Below are 15,968 nucleotides of genomic sequence, written 5' to 3'. Positions count from 1 at the left end.
TCAGGAATTTGACCCCCCAGTGCTAAAGGACCTGGACTTTGTGGTGGTTTCCAGGGCCAGAGGTCCATGGGAAGAAGTGCGGGTTGTGTTTATGTGAGTATGGATGTATATGGGGTAAATACCAACTGGGAATCAAGCTCAGTCTCTCTTAGTCCCCTCCTCTCTTTCTCATGGTCTGAGAATCCTGGGGCCCTGACTGGGCTTCAGTGTGGGGAGTAAACACATACATACATCCCTGTTGCCATCGATTCCGACTCACAGCGACCCTCTAGGACAGAGCAGAACTGCCCCATAGGGTTTCCAAGGAGCAGCTGGTGGATTCAAACTGCCAACCTTCTGATTAGCAGGGGAGCTCTTAACAACTGTGCCACCGGGGCTCCAACACAAAGGTGTTCCAGCTGGGCCCCCCACCCCTTGTAGTCAGGGAGCAGAGGAATGAGAGCAGTTGAAGAGTGGCCTGGAGGCTGACCCACGCCCCCTCGTCTTCCTGGGAGCTCCAGGCAGCAGACCTGAGGTACTTCTGGGCCCACTGCAGACTGCTCTGTGATGGTTAGGAGTCAGGGAGGGAGGCCGGAGGAGAAAGACTAGCAGATCAGTGGACTGAGGTGGGCAGGCTCAGGCCACCCCCTGAAGCCCTGAAAGGCTATGGCCAGACCCAAGGCAGTGTGCGCGATAGGGTAAAACAGCGGTCCACATGTCTTTCTCTCAGCTCCTTGCTACTTTGATGTGGGACCACAGGTGAAATATGAAACCCTTGTCTGCCTCAGTTTCCTAATCTGTAAACAAACAAAAATCCATTGCTGTTGAGTTAATTTTGATTCATAGTGACCCTGCGAGACAGGATAGAACTGCCCCATAGGGTTTCCAAGGGGCGGCTGGTGGATTTGAACTACCGGCATTTTGGTTAGCAGCCATAGCTCTTAACCACTGCATCACCAGGACCCCAAAAACCCAACATTGCAGGATTGTTTGGGGAATTGTGGAGCCAAATACAGTGTCTCACATATTGGGGTCGTCATCCATCGGAATCAGCTTGATGGCAGTTAACAATGGGAGCAGATATATCGCCTGACACATAGATGGTGTTGGATACATCGTAGCTGGAAATGACCGAGAACAGTTCAGGCCTTGTCTGTGCAGCTTTGGAGCTTCTCCTGTCCTCCTCTCTCCCTCTCTGCCCTGTCCTGATTCCTCTGCCTACTCCCACGCCAGCCTTTCCCCCAGTCAGCCTTCCTTTCTCCTTCTCTCCTCTGCTCCCCTCTCCTATTTTCTTCCTTTTCCTTCTTTACTGTTTTCTCTCTGTCTTCCTTCTTTATGTTGTTGTTGTTAGCTGCCATTGAGTTGAAACACTACCTGTTTCTCTGCCTTCTTCACAGTCACTGCAGTGTTTGAGCCCATTGTTGTAGCCACTGTGTCAATCCATCTTGTTGACGGTCTTTCTCTTTTTTGCTGACCCTTTTCTGTACCAAGCATGATGTCCTTCTCCAGGGACTGGTCCCTCCTGATAACATGTCCAAAGTATGTGAGACGAAGTCTTGCCGTCCTCTCTTCTAAAGAGTGCACTGGCTATATACTCTTGCAAGACAGATTCTGTCTTCCAAGACAGTTCATTCTTCTGGCAGCCCATGGTATAGTCAGTATTCTTCGTTTACACCATAATTCAAAGGCATCAATTCTTCTTTGGTCTTCCTTATTCATCGTGAAGCTTTTGCATGCATATGAGGCGATTGAAAATAATACAGCTTGGGTCAGGCACACCTTAGTCTTCAAAGTGACATCTTTGCTTTTGAACACTTTAAAGAGGTCTTTTGCAGCAGATTTGCCCAACACACTACGTCATTTGATTCCTTGACTGCTGCTTCCATGGGCTTTGATTGTGGATCCAAGTAAAGTGAAATCCTTGAGGACTTCAGCATTTTTTCTGTTGGTCATGATGTTGCCTATTGGTGCATTTGTGAGGATATTTGTTTTTTTGTGTGTGTCAAGGTGTAATCCACACTGAAGGCTTTAGTCATTGATCTTCATCGTTAAATGCTTCAAGTCCTCTTCACTTTCAGCAAGCAAGGTTGTGGCATCTGCATAACGCAGGTTGTTAGTGAGTCTTCCTCTAATCCTGATGCCCCATTCTTCATATCGTCCAGCCTCTCAGATTAATTGCTCAGCATACAGATTGAATAAATATGGTGAAAGGATACAACCCTGACACACACAACATTTTTCTCTGTTGGGGCATCTGATGAGTTTAAACGGTCCACCTTTCTGTTAGTAGCTGAGTGCTTAACCATTACGCCACCAGGGCTCCTCCTGTAAAGACTACAGCCTTGGAAACCCTCTGGGGCCCTTCTACTCTGTTGTACAGGGTGGCTATGAGTCGCAAATGACTCGATGGCAATGGGTGAAGTAGGAATGATTTTTTCATATATCACAGGACTGTTATAAAAATCAAATAAACCAAATATTTGAAAAATGTGTTTCATGTTGTCTCTGTCTGACCTCAGGAAGTCACTCTAAATTCCTGTAGTATGGAGGAAAATCCCCAGCTTCGTTAAACTGACAGTGAGATGGAGAGGAACTTCTGGAGGTGTTGACTCTGAGTAATTTTTCTTATGATAAGGTCTGTGGTGTGCACATGTCCCGTCCTGCCCTCCTGACTGTGGAATGTGAATGAAGGTAGAAGAAAAGTGCTGTTTCCATAGGCACGAGTTTTACCATGTCTGCGGGGGCAGTGGTGGCTCGGTGGTAGAATTCTCGCCCTCCATGCTGGAGACCTGGGTTCGATTCCCAGCCAAGGCATCACGTATACAGCCACCACTCATCTGTCGGTGGAGGCTTGCATGTTGCAATGGTGCTGAGAAGGCTTCAGCGGAGCATCCAGACTAAGATGGACTAGGAATAAAGGCCTGGAAGTCAAGCGGTGATAACCCGATGGATCACAGAAGTCTAACTCGAGGCAGTTAACAACATCACCACCAATCTAGATAGCAAGCAACTCAGCAGATAATCTGTTTCTTCTCAGATTGTCCACATCAAGTCTAGTGCAAGCTTAGGCCCTCTGGTGACATGAGCTAAACAAGTAAAATAAAAATAACTCCAAACTCACTGCTGTTGGGTCAGTTCCTACTCATAGCAACCTTACAGGACAGAGTAGAACTGCCCCATAGGGTTCCAGGGCTGCAGTCTTTCCAGAAGCAGATTGCCACATCTTTTTTCCTCAGAGCAGCTGGTGGGTTTAAACCACTTACCTTTCGGTTAGCAGCCAAGCGCTTAACCACTGAGCTGCCAGAAACAACCCTCCCCTTAATGCCCCTGTTTATTTGGAAAACACTTGTATATGGTGGTCCAGTGGGTTGCCACTTTTCTCCAGAACCAGCTTCACAGAGTTTACTTACTTGTGAGGGAAATCATCCACTAAGAGGCAGCTTGTATTCTTCCATGAAAAGCAACGAGAACCCAAACAAGAGAGCTGGAGGAATTATTATAAGAGCCATGGAGTTCATATTCTGGGCTGAAATTTCACCCGGTGAGGCTTGGTGTTAACATAGCATTGAGCGCTATCAGGTGACACAGGACACGAATGACCTCTGTCCCCTCCTAAGTGGCACGCCTGACTCCTGCCGCTGGCATTCTGTGTCGGGGCCGAGTCGGAGTGGACGTGGTAGGTGTTGTCAGTTCCCTTAGTGGGAGGGTGGAATGGGGAGGGGACATGGGCTCCACTGGCCCAGTATCGTGTGGTTGTCCTCCGTTTTGTGACTGATATAATTTTCCTATGTGTTGTAAACCCTAATTTCTGTTTGTGGTTAATGAGGCAAGATTAGATTATGTTAAAAAGGATTGAGGTGGGATGTAACATCCTTGCTGAGGTCACATCCCTGATCCAATGTAAAGGGAGTTTCTCTGAGATGTGGCCTATATTACAAAAGATGAAAGGAAAGGGAAGCAGGTGCAGAGTCGGGGGCCTCATCCCACCAAGAAAGCAGCACCAGGAGCAGAGTGCGTCCTTTGGACCTGGGGTTCCTATGCAGAGAAGCCCCTGGTCCAGAGAACGATCGGTGACAAGGACATTCCCCCAGAGCCAGCAGAGAAAGCCTCCCCTTGGAGCCGATGCCCTGAATTCGGACTTCTAGCCTACTAGACCGGGAGAGAGTAAGTTTCTGTTTGTTGAAGCCACTCACTGGCGGTTTTTCTGTGATAGCAGCACTGGATGACTAAGACACCAGGTCAGCAGCCTGGCTGTAAAGAAACCACGTGGGTTATCCTGGTAGTAGTAAGGTGAGAACAGGTGTGCCCGCCCTGACCCTCCAGAAGACAGGTGATGGAGAGGGCCACGCGGGGTTAGTGAGTCTGTGAAAACCACACCTGAAACTCAGATGGCCTTTGGCTCTTCGGAGCTGCTCGGAGCCAGACCTCTAGAACTTTTAAAGTCCATCAAGAGGAATTGCCCCCCTGTCTCCCCGCCCCCCCCCCCAAAAAAAAGAATCCTTTAAGGAAGTTGACAGAGGACCGGATGCAAATGAACCGTTGAGTGGAAATTTTGGCGTTTGTATATACCGCAGTCCAGATGATAAACAATTGCCATCACCCCCAAAGTTTCCTTGAGTGAGTGGCCACTTCTGCCTGTGCCCCCGACCCCACTACTGACCTGCTTTCTGTCAGTGTAGTTTAGTTTGCATTTTCTGGGATTTTATATAAATGGAGTCATACAAAAGGTACTTTTTTTTCTCTGGCTTCTGCAACTCAGAGTAATTATTTGGGGATTCGCCCATATTATCAAATGTACCAATCGCTCATTCCTATTTATTGCTGAGTAGTGTCCCATTCCCTGGTGGCGTAGTGGTTAAGTGCTATGGCTGCTAACCAAAGGGTCAGCAGTTCAAGTCCGCCAGGCGCTTCTCAGAAACTCTGTTGGGCAGTTCTACTCTGTCCTACAGGATCGCTATGAGTTGGAATCAACTCAGTGGCACTGGGTGTTTTTTTTTAGTGTTCCATTGTAAGGTTGTAGGCTGTTTGCTGGTGGAACACACGCACACACATATTGTTGTGGTTGTTAGTTGTCCAGTTGATTCTGACTCATGGCGACCCCACGTGTGCAGAGTAGAACTACTCCATAGGGTTCTCAAGGCTGTGACCTTCTGGAAGCAGATCGCCAGGCGTGTCTTCAGAGGTGCCTCTGGGTGGGTTCGAACCAGCTACCAACCTTTCAGCTAGTAATCAAGGCCTAACAGTTGGTGCCACTCTCATGTGCACACACACATACACATGTATATTTATACATACATGTATATGTATATATTTACAAAGCTAGATTTTAGAAAATGGTTGAGGACAGCCAGTGTCGAGAGCAGACACCCCTCTTTCCCCTGCCTGTGAAGGAGACTTGGCAGCTCTCTTAGGACATGAAGCAATGGTGCTTGCCTCATCTCTAAATCCTGACTTTGTATCAGATGCTTGACTTACTTTTCCATTTTATTTCTACTTAGGTTTTTTTTCAGTTGTACTTGAGATGAAGGTTTAGAGAGGAAACTAGTTTCTCATTAAACAATACACATATTGTTTTGTGACATTGGTTTCCAACCCCACAACATGTCAACACTCTCCCCTTCTTGACCTTGGGTTCCCCATTACCAGCTTTGCCATCCCATCTTGCCTTCTTGTCCTTGCCCCTGGGCTGGTGTGCCCCTTTAGTCTCGTTTTGTTTTATGGGCCTGTCTGATCTTTGGCTGAACGGTGAACCTCAGGAATGACTTCAGTACTGAGCCATAAGGGTGCCTGGGAGCCATACTCTCAGGGTTTCTCCAGTCTCTGTCAGACCAGTAAGTCTGGTCTTTTTTTTTTTGTGAGTTAGAATTTTGTTCTACATTTTTCTCCAGCTCTATCTAGGACCCCCTATTGTGATCCCTGTCAGAGCAGTCAGTGGTGGTAGCCGGGCACCATCTGGTTGTGCTAGACTCAGTCTGGTGGAGGCTGTGGTAGTTGTAATCCATTAGTCTTTTGGACTAATCTTTTCCTTGTGTCTTTGGTTTTCTTCATTCTTCCTTGCTTCCGCTGGGGTGAGACCAGTGAAGTATCATGTCTTAAATGGCTCTTCATAAGCTTTTCAGACCCCAGACGCTACTCACCAAAATAGAATGTAGAACATTTTCTTTATAAACTGTTACGCCAGTTGAGCTAGATGTCCCCGAGACCATGGCCCCGCCAGCCCTCTGCCTAGTAGTTTGGTCCCTCGGGGAGTTTGGATGTATCTGTGGAGCTTCCGTGACCTTGCCTGGGACGAGTTGTGCTGGCTTCCCCAGTATTGTGTCCTGTCTTACCCTTTCAGTTCGGCATTTCTTAGCATCTTTTTCATATTATTAGTTTTTAAAAATGAAAAGGATGTTTGTGTGTGTACTCAGAGAAATCCCAGTTATACAGAAAATACCCTTGTGAATTGACTTAGTATATGGGTGGATCCTATTTTAAATCTTTGTGAGCATATGTTAAAAAACAAAAATGTTAACCTCAAGGTTAAAGGCTGTTGCTGCTAGTATTTTCATAGTTGCTGAGTGGAAGCAGATTTAGAATTTGGTGAAATTATTCAGATCATGGAATATTCTGCAGCAGTGTGTGCTGCTGTTTATGAGGAGCTTATAATGGGGCAAATAATCTCATGGTTCAGTGTAAAACTGCATATGCAATAGAGACAGAAAAGAATTGGAAGTGTATCAAAATAGGAAATGGTTCTCCTTTGTTATGGAATGTGGCTAAGTTTGGTTTTTTTTTTCCCCACTTTATACTTTTATATAATTTGAAACTCTGTGTAGCAAATACTTATTTTTAAGAGAGCAGATAAATGTGTTTTGCACAAGTTGTTTTGTAGAACTCAGCATTTTCAACTAGGGTTACTTGAAGACTAAAAGCTTTTTGTTTTTCGCTATTTTAAAAATTCTTCACGTTCTCCATGGCTGTGAATACAGTAAAATAATACACCAAAAACCAAACCCAGTGCCGTCGAGTCGATTCTGACTCATAATGACCCTATAGGACAGAGTAGAACTGCCCCGTAGAGTTTCCAAGGAGCACCTGGCGGATTCGAACTGCTGACCCTTTGGTTAGCAGCTGTAGCTCTTAACCACTATGCCACCAGGGTTTCCAAAATAATACATGTATGGGAATTTTTATAATTCATGAACTCTTGTCTAATATGTGTTATTGTACACCTTTTTTTATTTGATGATGCTTTTTCCGTGTGGTGTCTGTAGTAAATGACAACGCGGGGAACCCTCCATGAGATGGATTGATACAGTAGCCACAGTGATAGACTGAAACATGCCAGCAATCACGAAGATGGTGCAGGACCGGGAAATGTTTCGATCTGTTATGCATAGGGTCGCCGTGAGTTGGAATGGACTGAATGGCAGTTAAAAGCAATAACTGATGAGAACCGTGCAGGGATTCCATCTTGGGCCATCTCGAATTCCTAGGAAGGGAGGAAGTGAAAGGAGAGAAGATATTGGAGAAGGTTATAGAATCACGGTAGCCTTTTTTTCCTTTTTTTTTGGGCTCAGCTGTGTGCTAGACACAAGATATTGGCTGTACATGGCCTGTCACCCTGCCCACAGCTCTGTGAGGTCCAGGGTTATTACTTCCTATTTATTGGCCCGGGGTCACACAGTGTGGTGAGTGGCAGTTACCACCGGAGGCTGGGTTGGTCTGAGTCCATCATTGCTGGGCACTTCTTAGCAGAGCGGTTGCATGCAAAAATGATGACCAAGAGTTTAAAGTGTCACAGAATTGTATCTTTTTATGTTGAGATACCCCATGTTGGAAACCCTGGTGCTGTAGCGGTTAGGACTTCGGCTGCTAACCAAAAGGTAGGCAGTTCGAATCCATTAGGTGCTCCTTGGAAACCCTATGGGGCACCCCTACTCTGTCCAATAGAGTCGCTATGAGTTGGAATTGACTTGACAGCAACGGGTTTGGGTTTTTTTTTGTGATCCCCGTGTTGGGGTCATGTGAGAATTTGGCAATTCATTCAATAAGCGGTTTGTGTTGTAAGCTATTTATATTTATGACTTCCTGACATTCTTTTCGTCTAATTCTTGTTGAAGCAACATACATTTACTTTGGACAGTTTCCCTTCTCAGCGATTTTTCTACTAAATGATTGATACTTTTTTTTTTTTTTTTTTAAATTTCCTGAAATCTGTGTGGGATTCTGAGAAATTTCTCTGAAGTATTCTTATATATTTTTTCCTTTTTACAGTAGCTGTCTGAGGGACCTCACGGGATAATTCATATAAAAAGGCACACAGCAGCTGAATAACTTTTCATCATAAACCACAAACGTGGCAGACTGCTGATAGTGAGTCTTGACATCCCCTCTCCACCTCCTCTCCTAGGGTCTGACCTAACTTGAGGGCATAAATGCCGAAAAGGATCCCCCTTTCCCCTCCCTCTCCCACCCGGAGGCTGGGGGAACTGGGCAGCTGTCGGGGTGGGGGCATCTGGTCGTTTTGGTTGCAACAAGAAAGCAAACCAGATCACTGCCATGGCCCAGGAATGCAGATTTACATTCCACTGGCTATGGGTCGGAAACCCTGGTGGCGTAGTGGTTAAGGGCTACGTCTGCTAACCAAAACTTCAGGAATTCGAATCCACCAGGCGTTCCTTGGAAACCCTACAGGGCAGTTCTACTCTGTCTTATAGGGTCGCTATGAGTCGGAATCGACTCGATGGCAATGGATTTGGTTTGGTTTGGTTTGGCTGTGGGTCTGTCTGCATCTGTCTGTCCTTGGAGGGAAGAGGGGCAGGGTAGGAGGGATAGAAAGCCCAGATTTGCTACCAGCGCAGCTGGGCTGCTGGCTTTGCCCACCCTCTTAGCTGACACCATGCCCCTCATCAGAAAGGCAGCGTGTGCCCTCTGGCTGGCAGGGTCGGCAGCCGCTGTCCCCCCCACCCCACCCCAAACCAGCTGGCTCAGGCTCCTGGGGCTCCTTAGCGTCCAGGAGAGTCCTGCCTCTTACAGGACTGTGTTTTACACGTCCAAACATGATACTTAAAAAAACCCACAAAAACTTTACGTAGAATACTTTTAAGTTTACAAAAACAGTTACAGAGATAGTTATACAGTAACAGTAGTTTTACATATGGTACGTTTGTCACAATCAGCATTGACCGATACATTATTATTAACTAAAAACTAACCGACTACTGTAGATTCAGCTCTGCCTCGTGGCGCCTCCATGTGTGTCAGGTAGAACTGTGTGCCATGGGGTGTTCAGTGGCTGAGTTTTGGGAAGTAGATCACCAGGCCTTTTGTCTGAGGTTCCTCTGGGTGAACTTGAACTTTCTACCTTTGGGTTAGCGGTTGAGCGTCTTAATCATTTGTACCACCCAGACAAAAAAAAAAAAAAACCTGTTGCCATCGAGTCAATTCTGACTCACGCGATCCTACAGGACAGAGTAGAACTGCGCCATAGAGTTTCCAAGGAGCACCTGCTGGATTCGAACTGCCAAACTTTGGGTAAGCAGCTGTAGTTCTTAACCACTACGTCACCAGGGTTTCTGTACCCCCCCGCCCAGGGACTCCAGATATCAACTAAAGCCCATACTTTATTCAGATTTCCTTCATTTCTTTTTTCTGCTCAAGGATCCCACCCAGGACACCAGACTACATATAGTCCTCATGTCTCTTAGGCTTCTCTTGGTTGCGACAGTTTCTCACACGTTCCTTGTTTGTGATGACCTCGACAGTTTTGAGGAGTGCTGGCAGACAGGGTGTCTTGCTCTAGGGTCTCTGTGAGTCAGAATCAACTCGATGGTAATGAGTTTGTTTGCTTTTTTTTCTTGCAATTGAGATTTGTCTGTTGTTTTCCTCTTGGTTAGGCTGGGAGTGGTGCCTTGTTTGGGATGAAAACCGCAGAGGAAAAGGACCTCTCTCATCACCCATGGTCTGATTTTTGACTCTGATTCTCCAAGTTTTGTTAACGCTGGGGATTCATGAAGAATTTTGTAACTCCTGTGTTTTGGAAATTTTCCTTTGATGATGAAATTTCTTTTGGGGAGAAAACTCATTTCCTTCTAAAACTGTTTTGGCAAAGAAACACTGCTGGGATGGTCGGGGGGGGGTGGGCTGGTCAGGGTGGGGGGGTGGGATGGTGGTGACTGGTGTTGCTGAGGTGGATGGATGTTTGTAGAGATAATGTCTTAGACAGGAAAGCCCATTACAGATGTCCTGTGGACCTCCCATTTATCTTTCTCTGTGCTGTCCTCTGCCCCGGAAATACGTATTTTTAGGTTTCAAAGTAACTTTTGAGACTTCTTGGTGAATTGATCTGCAACTTTGTTCACCTTTCCTTACTCTTGCAGAATTGTCTCTCATTGCTCCAAATGTTGTATGTATTTTATTTATTAAAAAAATTTTTAAATTGTACTTTAGGTGAAAGTTTACAGAGCAAGTTACTGTCTCGTGAAACAATACGCATATTGTTTAGTGGCATTGGCTGCCAACCCCACAGCGTGTCAACACTCTCCCTTCTCGACCTTGGGTTCCTGTCCCCTCCTGCCTTCTTGGCCTTGCCCTTGGGCTGGTATGCCTATTTAGTATTGTTTTGTTTTATGGGTCTGTCTAATTTTTGGCTGAAGGGTGAACCTCTTGAGTGACTTCATTACTGAGCTATAAAGGTGTCCGGGGGCCATACTCTTGGGGTTTTTCCAGTCTCTGTCAGACCAGTAACTCTGGTCTTTTTTTGTGAGTTGGAATTTTGTTTTACATTTTTCTCCAGCTCTGTCCAGGTCCCTCTATTGTCATTGCTTTCAGAGCAGTCAGTGGTGGGAGCTGGGTACTATCTAGTTGTACTGGACTCAGTCTGCTGGAAGCCACGGTAGTTATGGTTGTGTATATATTTTAATGTGTTTTCCTAGTGCAAGACATGGCAAAAGTTTTCTTTTAGAGCCAGACAGTAAATGTTTTCTGCTTGGTATGGGTCACATGGTTTCTGTGGCAACTATGCCACACTCTCTTTGTAGCGTGAAAGAAATGAATGGGCGTGGCTGTGTTCCAATAAAACTTTATTTACAAAAACAGGTGGCAGGCCAGACTTGGCCCACGAGTTGTGGTTTGCAGACTCCTGCCCTACTGCAAAAGTATATACTGCCATTACCTTTTTTACTAGATTTTTCTTCCTGCGTTTCTAACAGAGCCTGTCTCTAGATAACAGCCTCATTTGTTTATTTGGCAGATATTTACTGGGCACCTGCTCTGTGTAAAGGCAGCTGAGAAGGATAGATAGAGAGCTGATAAACAGATGGTTGTACACAAGGTGCACTAGGTGGGAATTGAACCCAGGTCTCCCGCATGTAAGATGCGTCCTGTTGAACCACCACCGTGCCCTCCCTGTAAGTAGACAGACAATGAATTTCCTGACATTTTGAGCTGCTCGGAGTTGGCTTTCGAAATGGTCCTGAAATCATGTTTTTTTCTTTCTTTCTTTTTTTTTTTTTTACCAGGGGGATGTTGTGGGGATGGATAGGACCCCTGGGCCTGCAATGCCCACCCCCGCAGGCCTGGGATCCTGAAGTTGAGCTGCATGGAGCAGCAATGACTGCAGTCCTTTCCGGGGTCTGGCCTGGGATTCCAGACTCTCCCTTCTTCCATCAATCCTGCTATCCTTCTCCCCTGGGAATGGGGAGAGACTGGAGGATGCAGCAGGGATGAAGGCATTTGTTTAGGCTGTGGCTTTTTCTTAAAGCCAGAGCACAGTGTGATCTCGGCAGGCAGACCCTCTCAGAGGGAAAGGGCGGGCAGGCCTGGTGACTCCCCAGCTTGGGCGCTGAGTGCCCTGCCAGGGGCTGCACTTGGCTCATTCCGGAGGTCATGCTCAGTGTGGGAGCCTGGCCCTGCTCAGCTTGGCAGCTTTCTCCAGGCTGCCGGGAGCAGCTGGGTGGGTGCGGGCCTGGCTGGGGTGGGGGCCGAGCTCTGTGACGTCCCTGCTTCCCACCACCGCCCTCTCTGCCCAGAGTCTCTTGCTGAGTTCACCTGAGGCTTCCACCCCAGTTCCCCCAACGGCTAAATGTTTTGGAGTTGAAGAAAGGAGCTTGGGCGCCTTGACACCTGTCCCGAGATGAATTCCCTCAGTGGAGGTGGCCTGGTCCCCTTACCAGGGAATGAGCTGTCTTGGCATTGAATGCAGTCCTCCAATTATGGTCTCCAAGCCCAGTGTTGTGACTGAATTGACATAAGAATGATAGTAACCCTGGTTTACGGAAATATCTCTACACACCCCAAGAAGTGGCTGATCCAGCTATCAGAGTGTTCCCTAGAACGGAACTGATGGGGCTGTGTCGCTACCTTTGTCCTAAATTTCTATTGTTCTGTTATGTCTTTAAAATAGTTGTTGTGAGCTGTGGTCTAGTTGGCCCCGACTCATGGCCACCCCATGCACAACAGAACAAAACTCTGCCCACTCCTGTGCCATCCCCGTAATGGGTTGCGGATTGGGACCGTTGTGATCCGTAGCTTTTTCACTGGCTGATTTTTTGGAAGTATACCTCCAGGCCTTTCTTCCTAGTCTGTCTTAGTCTGGAAGCTCTGCTGAAACCTGTTCAGCATCATAGCAACACACAAGCCTCCACCGACAGGTCCTGGCTGTGCACAAGGTGTGCAGGCCAGGAATTGAACCCGGGTTTCCTGCGTGAAAGGTGAAAACTGTACCATTGAACACCTGCTTATTTTAAATTAAACTTTTTTTTATCATGAAGTGTAGCTTGCATTCAGAAAGGCACAGAACGTGAGGAGACAGCTGGCTGGGTTGTCAGAGAATGAACACAGCTCTGTAGCCCACTGTGCAGACAAAGAAGCAGAACGTGGCGTGCACCCTCCAAGGGAGTCGCCGCCTTGGCTTCTCACATGGAGATTAGGTTAGCCTCTGTTTGACCTTTTAATAAATGGAGTCCTACAGTGCATACTTTTGGTGACTAGCTTCTTTCGCTCAGTGTTAGGTGCGTGAGATTCATTTGGAGTCCCTGGGTGGTACAAACAGTTAACATACTTGGCTCCTAACCAAAAGCTTGGCGATTTGAGTCCACCCAGAGGTGTGTTGGAAGAAAGACCTGGCAATCTACTGAAAAATCAACCATTGAAAACCCGGTGGAGCACGGTTTACTCTGACACACATGGGATTTCCATGAGTCAGAATCAGCTTGACTTCAACTGGTTTGGCTTTTTTGGTTTTTAAGATCCATATTACTGCTAGTAGCAGTAGTTTATTCATCTATATTGCTGAACCTCAGCTTAAAAAAAAAAGAAAAAAAGGTAATTTTCCAAGGTCTTAGTGGCTTTAAACTTCCTGTGGTCCCTTTTCATGCTTCTGCAGAGATTAGCATCTGTGTTGCCTCAGAAGCCATGCCTGGTTGCTCCACACTCAGTTGGAGACTACCTTCCAGAAATTCTTTGTTTTCCCACAGTTAACTTCAGAAGAGTGTTGGGGTCCATGCTCCCTGCTTCTAGGTTTTATTTCCTTCTGCATCTGGCTCATTTGCTGGTTCTAAAGGTTTGGGGGAAGCGCACAGACAGAAAGTGGGCTCCCAGATGTACCAGTTTTCCACTTTTAAAAGGTAATGGGACCGCCAGAATATGGCCTTTGATCTGTTGGTTTTTCTCCTTTTGGTTTTTGAGGCTGTTAGGCATTTTTATTGTTCTGTGTTTGTCTTGGCCTCAGCTCAGTATCCATAAAACCAGACAACTACGACTTGCCTTGTAGAGTGCACCTCGCAAACCAGGCTTATGACATCCAAGCCCAGGGAAAAGTACTTAGACCATGGGATCGCCGTGTGTCAGACTCTCTACGCCCTTCATTGACTGGGGCTTTGTGCTTCTTGACCAGGTGGGTGAACGAGATTATAGTGCTCGGGGCGTTCCTCGTCCTGTAGGGACTCTTAGGGTGATATCACGGTCAGCTGGACTGGCAATACTATTTCACAGGCACGCTTTGAATTGTGTGACCACAGTGTGTTGGAATGCAGCCATAGCAAAGGGGAAAAAAGAGAAAAGGCGGGAGGGGGGGAAGTAGCCACCGGAGGCAGCTTCCACTGCCAGAGACCCCGTGTGTGTCAGAGTAGAACTGTGTTCCATAGAGTTTTCATTGGCTGAGTTTTGGAAGTAGATGACCAGGCCTTTCTTTCGAGGCACCGCTGTGTGGCCTAAAACCTCTGACCTTTTGCTTAGCAGCTGAGTGTGTTAACTGTCTGTACCACCCAGGGCTTCCAAGCAAAAGCTGTACTACCTAGGAATCCAAGCAAAAGTTAGACAGGACAGACTTTAATTTGTCAACCTCAACGGATTGTTTATTTAAAAATTTCCCATTAAATATATTTTCAAATGAACATACAGTTAAAAATCTCTTGCTAAAGAGACGGCGTTACAATTTCATTAAGTGGAGAAGGGACCATCACATCTGTTTCACAGAGCCTTGGGCTTAACTGCATTATATAAATGTGCACATCAGTGAAATGGTATTGATAATTAGTTTTGCCGTTAAGTGCAGTCCAGTTGATTTCAACTCATAACAACCCCATGTGACAGAGTAGAACTGCCCCATAGAGTTTCCTAGGCTGTAATCTTTATGGGAGCAGATCGCCAGACCTCTCTTCCACAGAGCAGCGGGGTGGGTTTGAACCGCCAAGCTCTTGGTTAGCAGCCAAGTGTTTATAGTTGTAAGAAATAATGCAGAGAGGGCCCGTGTACCCTTTATCCAGTTTTCCCCAAGTGGTAACATTTTTCAAAACTGTAATAGTGACATCACAACCAGGATATTGACCTTGATACAGTCAAGATATAGGACATTCCATCTCCACAAAGTGTTGCCCTTTTAAAGCCGTCCTGCTTCTCTCCCACCCGACTCATGCCTTAATCTACGGCCACCATTTCTGTAATGGTGCTATTTGAAGAATATTGTAAAGTGGTATCATACAGTATGTAACCTTTTGGGGTTGGCTGTTTCCACTCAGCATACTTCCATGGAGGCTCACCCAGGTTCTGAGTATCAGTAGCTCATTTCTTTTTACTGCTGAGTAGCAGTCCTTAGGTTTCACCCATTGAAAGGCATTGGTCAGTATTTTCATATGGCAAACCCCTGGGCCTTGGCTCTTTGTGTAGGGTAGCAAGCAAAGCGTGGTGGCTGTGCACATCCATGCAGGTGTTTCCCGGTCTTTGGTGCCCCGCCTAGCTGGTGTCTGCCCTGGGAAGCTTCCTGATTCCCTCTTTCCACTCTGTGGACCTTTTGGGGAAATGCCAGTCCTGTGGATCCTACGAGCCCCCATCACCTTGTGATAAATACCCCTTTGCTTTGTGAATCAGTTTCATATGGGCACTTTCAATCAGAACCCTCATACCCCAAAGCCCAGCTATTGTTATTGTTATTGGTTGCTGTGGAATTGGCCCCAACTCATGGTGACCGCACATGTAACAACAGGGTGAGGTGTTGTCTGCTCCTGCGTCATCTTAATGATCATTGGCATGCTCGAGTCCATTTTTGCAGCTATTGAGTCAATTCATCTCGTGGAGGGTTTCCTTCGTTTTCACGGACCCTCTACTTTACCAAACAGGATGTCTTTTTCTAGCGATTGGTTTTTCCCGATGACGTGTCCAGAGTACTTGGCCTTGTTTTTCTTGTGTGCCAGCAAGTGGATTCTGACTCATAATGACCCTGTAGGACAGGGCTGTAACCTTTACAGAAGCAGGCTGCCCCATCTTCTTCCCATGGAGTGGCTCGTGGGTTCGAACTGCAGACCTTTTGGTTAGCAGCTGAGCTCTTAAGCACTGCACTAACCAGGCTCCTTACTTGGTCCTAATGGAACATATTAGGGCAAAGCTCAGCAGTGTTGTGTCACATCAATCACGCCTTGTGGTGATTAGCTATGTAAAAGCGTAAAGTCAGATTCAGCCAAAGGCCATCTCACCACTGCTAAACAGTTCCATTTGCAGAACTGAAAAAC

General features: G+C 46.5%; 1 protein-coding gene and 1 long non-coding RNA gene across 16 annotated transcripts in view; one reads left to right on the top strand and one right to left on the bottom strand.

The window, feature by feature from the left end:
- The window catches only part of SHROOM2 (shroom family member 2), a 294,895-nt gene that overhangs the window by 173,003 nt on the left and 105,924 nt on the right, over positions 1-15,968 (top strand). The gene's annotated exons all lie outside the window — the stretch shown is intronic.
- LOC126069202 (uncharacterized) overlaps positions 1-15,968 on the bottom strand; it is a 150,383-nt gene that overhangs the window by 129,671 nt on the left and 4,744 nt on the right. Inside the window, exon 3 of one of the 2 annotated variants that reach the window (XR_007515881.1) lies at positions 7,188-7,453. The exons of the other annotated variant lie outside the window; for it this stretch is intronic. This is a non-coding gene — a long non-coding RNA (uncharacterized LOC126069202). Of the gene's footprint in view, positions 1-7,187; positions 7,454-15,968 lie in introns of those variants that run through there. 2 annotated transcript variants of the gene reach the window in all.

The sequence above is a fragment of the Elephas maximus genome, chromosome X, assembly GCF_024166365.1.
Source record: "Elephas maximus indicus isolate mEleMax1 chromosome X, mEleMax1 primary haplotype, whole genome shotgun sequence".
Taxonomy (NCBI): domain Eukaryota; kingdom Metazoa; phylum Chordata; class Mammalia; order Proboscidea; family Elephantidae; genus Elephas; species Elephas maximus.
The sequence above is the reverse complement of the archived record's forward strand: the minus strand, read 5'-3'. Positions and strand labels throughout refer to the sequence as shown.